Source organism: Vicia villosa, linkage group LG4 (genome assembly GCF_029867415.1).
Source record: "Vicia villosa cultivar HV-30 ecotype Madison, WI linkage group LG4, Vvil1.0, whole genome shotgun sequence".
NCBI classification, from domain to species: Eukaryota; Viridiplantae; Streptophyta; class Magnoliopsida; order Fabales; family Fabaceae; genus Vicia; species Vicia villosa.
This window is the reverse complement of record NC_081183.1, coordinates 20,189,052-20,195,051: the sequence shown is the minus strand read 5'-3', so window position 1 is coordinate 20,195,051 and position 6,000 is coordinate 20,189,052.

Sequence of the window (6,000 nt, the reverse complement as noted above, 5' to 3'; positions counted from 1 at the left end):
TCTCCTAGATATGTTTCTAGTGCATTGACAGGAGTCACAATTTTTAACAGCGATGTGGACATCCTTCCACAGGTTGGGCCAAAAGAGACCGGCTTGTAAAATCTTTGCGCACATCTTTGATGTGCTTGCATGCCCACCATAGGGGGCATCATGGCAATGATGTATTATACTCTCTATTTCTTCTTCCGGAACACATCGGCGGAATATCCCATCAGCGCCTCTCTTAAATAGCAAGGGTTCATCCCAATAATATTGTTTAAGATCTTGGAAGAACTTCTTCTTTTGTTGATAAGTCATGTCAGGCGGAAGCACTCTCGCTGCAAAGTAATTGACAAAATCAGCATACCATGGCAGTGTGGTTCCGGTGCTTAGCGTCTTAACAGCTTCGATTTGCGCTTTAGGTTGTTCCAATGTGTCGCTTTCAGATTCTAATTGTGCTATTAAGCGTTCATAAGGGAAATCATCGTTGATTGGTGTTTCTTCAGGTTTAATACCTTTCGTCTTAGTTAAATGGTCAACTACTATGTTTTCGGCTCCCTTTTTATCTTTAATTTCCAAATCAAATTCTTGTAACAGTAGGATCCACCTTAATAGTCTAGGTTTTGCATCTTGTTTAGCTAGTAGATACCTAATGGTTGCATGGTCGGTATAGACTATTATCTTTGCTCCTATCAGATAGGAACGAAACTTATCTAACGCGAAGACCTTAACCAAGAGTTCCTTTTCGGTTGTGGCGTAGTTCATTTGTGCAGGGTCTAAGGTACTACTTGCATAGTATATTGCGTGGAGTTTCTTATCTTTCCTTTGTCTTAAGACTGCTCATACGGCATAGTCGCTTGGATACCAAATGAACTTTCTTGAATTAAACATAACATCTCCATATGAATAACTTGTAAACCAAAGCCTTGGAAATGAACCACAAGAACTTAAGACAAAAATTGGCCAAAGTAACAGCTGTATACAGAGGAATTCTCAATCACAATGCCTTTGAGTAAACCCCAAGGACTTCAGAAAAAGAATGGAACTCAGAATAACTTGTACACAAAGAAAATCAAACCAATTCCTTGGAGTAAACTCCAAGGACGCCAAAATATCAAGAGAATAAAGTCAACGTATCAAAGTCTTAGACCAATAGTCCGTCCTTCAAGCATAGGGTATAGTAACTAAAGTCCAAGTCTTCATTAAGTTTTTTTTTTATGGTTTTTCTCTTTATTGTGTTTTATATTAACAAACAAAATAAAAGCTCAAGTGAGCAAAGAGTAAATAATGCTCAAGTGAGAAAAAGGAAAATGACATAATATTAAAATGCAATGAATAATAAATGACAACAAAAATAAAGAGCGGAAAAGTAAATTGTGGAATAATAAATTGCATTAAAGTAAATGTTAGTAGAATTATATGGTCAATTATTAGTATTAGAGATGATAATTCGATTCGGGACAAATTTAGCCCTATGTTAAGAAATCGCTAAGTAACTTATATAGAAATCACCCTACAACGAGGCCGGTCAATAATAATTTATGTGTTTAAGAACAAGTTAGAGAAATGATATAAAAGATCATTCTCCAAAAACTTGCAACACATGCAAAATAACAACCAAAAACAAGAATGAGAATGAGATGAAGAGGGAGGGGAATGGAAAAAAATTAAAACAAAATGTCCAGATGAATTCCTTTTGATATTTATCGGATTTCATCTTAATAATCCATCAGAGGAATGATAAAAGCATAGCCTCTACACAATGGATTCATAAAGACTTACACTCACAAACCAAAAGAAAATAAATGGAGGTAAAAAAACAAGTTTCAAAATATGATAAAAGTCAGAACCAATCACCAAAAGAAATAAAATCACATTTAAATAATTTTTTTTAAATGTTCAAATAATAAGAAATCATTGATGAAATACTTAATCAGTATCTAAACACCTAATAAATTTCAAACAAGACCATAATAAAATAATAGAAAACTATGTAATATTTTTAGAAAAAGGGTTTGGTAATTTTTGGAAACTCAAAACTATTTTAAAACCAATTAAAATCAAGTAAACAAAGCAAAAATAACTAAAAATAGTAAAATCAAAATAGAAAATCTGAAAAAATATCCATCAAAAAGAGAAAATTAGCAAAAACTTTGGTATTTTTTGGAATTAAAATGAGAGATTTATTAATTTTTGAAGTTAAAACAATTAAAACAAAATAAAATAAATCAAAAAATATAGGAGGTGTTGGATTGGGAGCTCATTAAAAGATCTGACAGATCTAATGGCTCTTAAACGTGTGTCCATGGTAGACCTGAGTCAAAACACGTTCATAATGCATTAAAGGGTCAAACCAATTGAAATAAAATGTTTGGCACGCTATCATTAGCTAAATGATAACAACTCATCATCTTCAACCTCAAGCCAAAAAAACCAAAAGGATTTCTGCTGAAATCTTGAATCAAACAAAACATAACCAAACAATGTTACTGGTGTCATTGGATTAGCCTCTCATGGACGATCTCAACCACATCATCACGAAAAGTTTATTCAAAGTGTAACTCACTCGATTTGAGGAAAACCAGACAAGTTTAAAACTAAAATTCTAAAAAATTAATCAACCAAATGTATCTATATTTAAAAATAAATGATACTATGAGAATTATTGAACCAAGGGCTATATTGTAGCAACAAATTTGAAGCAAAATGGTGAAGAATTCTACCTGTTGAAGTTCAACTTTGCATCTCTAAAAATGGAGTTAGTGAGCTTGATTAAAGGAGAGTTAAGTGTTAGAACATGGTTTGGTTCTACATATTTGAAAGAGTTTGATGATAACAAACACATAAATTTAGATAAGAACAAATATGCATTCTAATCCTGTTTTACTTTGCAGAAGTTCTGAAGTAGGTAATAGTGATTTCTCAGAAGCAGAAGACTACATTGAGAGAAGCTTATAAGAAGAAGACGCTCTGAACAATGATTTCTCAGAAACAGAAGGTTACATTGAGAGAGGTTTACAAGAATAAGAAGATCTAAAACTTGAAGGAAGTTTATAAGAACAAGAAGTTCCGAAAACTTTGAAGGAAGTCTACAAGAACAAGAAGTTCTGAACAACTATGATACATAAGCGCTCCATGCACCAACACTGAATAATACTCTGATGAACAGTTCTGTTATAAGAATTAAATGCAAGATCTTTTCTTAACCGACTGAAAATTATTTTCAAGAGACAGAATCTTCTATTAAGGAAACAAAATTAATTCTGTAATTTGTCAAGTTTCCAAATCAAGAAAGCGTGTCTTGCAATGGATCAAAATGTCCTCCTATATAAAGAAGTATTTATTAAAGAGTTGGTACAACACTCACGCACGCTAAAAGAAAAAGGCTCTAAACGATATTCATAATTATTTTATGTACTGCTTTTGTAATTTGAATCATAGTGTATACATCACAGTTGTGATACAACTTATTAGAAGCACTTTTGTAAACACATAAGATTAAGTTTTGTTGTCATTGTTGTTCCTTGAGCAAACCGGGTTGTGGTTTAAATCTCGAGAAGACGTTGACGGCTGTCATCGTGAAAGTTTGTAATCAAGTTTGATTAGTGGATTAAGACCTCGTAAGAGGGAGGTAAAATCACCTTATTTGGGTGGACTGGAGTAGTTTGAGTTCAAACGAACTAGGATAACCAAACGTGTCATTAAGTTTATTTTATTAAAAACCCAATCCTACACCTCTTATTGTGTGTTTTTTTATCCTTCATTAAGGCTTGATTCTTGCTCAGTTAGCTTCAGGAAGAGACAAGGAAGCTAACTCAACAAAGAATTTTGAGGGAATTCAAAAGAAAGAATGAATTGGAATCTCATTTTCAGTGAGGGGTGGTCTGAATTGGAGCAGAGGTTTCTTAGCTCTTTAGGCTTGGAAAATGATGAGGAGATCTCATTTATTTATAGGAGAGTGAATTATGCAATGAGGAGAGGTAAATAAGGAAATTTGAAACGAATTCGTGCACACCTACATTATGAGCAAAATGTGACTTGCAAGTTGTCAAAACTCACCCAAATTATGCGTTTTGGCACTCTAATTGGTTTAGACAATTTTGTTAAGCATGTTTAAATATAATTTGAGCATAAATTTAGTGATTAGAAGTCACATTAATCAAATTCACTTTTGATTGCAAGTGGAAACTTTAGGCTGAAGGTACCAACTTCAAAACCATGGGGCAAGCAATGTAGGGACCTTTATGGTGCTATCTTGGACTCTTTAGGAATATGAAATATCAAGATTGGAAATAAGCTTTTGAATCTTACATTTGGATTATTATATCAAGACTTATGGCTCTTCAAAGTTGACAAAAATAATGCACAAAACACTTAGCCAATTTCAACAACTTTGGCAATTTTGGGCAGCTCACGTCAACCTTAGGCCCCAAGCTGTTGGTGTGTGCATTTTGAGATTTAATTTGAGAAAAATACCCTTCTCATTAATATGAACATGATGCAAAAAGAATCACCTCCATAGGACTTGTAAATTGAAAGATATGCTTTTGACAACTTGGGCATATACAAGGTCATCTTGCCAGGTCATTTCATCAAACACCTTTATGTATTACTTAGAAGAGTACTTTAGAGCTTCAATTTATCAAAATTCCCAAAATAAAAGTTGTAGAGGGGGGGGGGGGGGGAAATAATCTTGTAGCCAAAACTTATGCGAGATAAAGTTAAATTTGAGCAATTTGGGCTTGTGGTCAATCTTGCACACATGGCATGCCTTGAAACCTAAGCATTTAGAGATGCCCTATAATGTTTCTCTTTCCTTGATGATCTTCTACTCAAAATTTTCCCTTGATACTCAAAGATGAATTGAATTAGACTCTTTCAAAATTAATATGCAAAAAGAGTGGGCTCAAAATGATTAAAAAAATGAACAAGTTATTATCCTTTGAAGTGGACACACAATTCCTTGAACTTTAAAAGGAGGACTTATAATGTCTTCTTACTTTTGATGATTTTCTTCATAAAATTTCCTCTTAAATTGTATAGAGAAGCTTTTGATGGTGTCAAGGAGAATAATTCTCAAAAAGAAGCAATAAAAAATGTTGAAAATTAGAGGAGTTATGCCCTTGTGATCATAGAATCAAAGACTTGTCAAATTAGGTGAAACTTCTTGAATCAACTTTGAATCTCTTGAACTTTCCATGCATTTTAAAGCATGAGGAGATATATGAGAATTTTAAATGATGTTTTATTGAAGCACACTTGATGATGAGGTTCACAAATTGATGAAACTTGTTGAAAAAGGCATGGAAAAAAACACATGAACCTATGGAGTTTCTTGATGAATCAAACCACGTGATCTTGAGATGAACTTGATAAAATGAAGTTAACATATGCTCAATACATAACACTTTGATGATGGGAGTGTCACTTTGAAGTTTAAGCCATTGTACTTCCATGAATGACCAATTGAGTGGGAGTCCTCAAAACCCTATGTTTAGGAGAGGATATGAATGCACTTGGTTCAACACCTACAATGCACAAAGCTTTGAAAGAAATAGATATATTTTTTAGTATTTTGGTTAATTTAACATAATAAAGAAATATTCACAAGTTTAACAAACATAGGTGCTTGGTGGTTTACCCAAAGGTGAGGTGAGCACAAAGCCAAAGGTCAAACATAAGGTTGTGATCTTGATAAGTGGTAGGAATGCAAATGAATGGGGAATCTTAGGACAAAAAATTAGGGTATGAAAGATGCCCCTATTTAAGTTTCTTCTATCCGGAGATATGAAGATTGAAATCTTCGTCTCGACGTGATTGAAGAGACTTGAATACAAAATATGCAATTTTTGAACCTAAGATGCCATGTGATGCTTATGAATGTATTGGATATGATTATCAAACAGAAGGAGACACAACACCGCTGGGGAGAGAAAAAATGCACTCCACCGGGGAAAATGCCTTGATAGTGTTGTACCCTAATTTTTGACCAGTAAGATCCCACCTTACTTCAAATAGTAG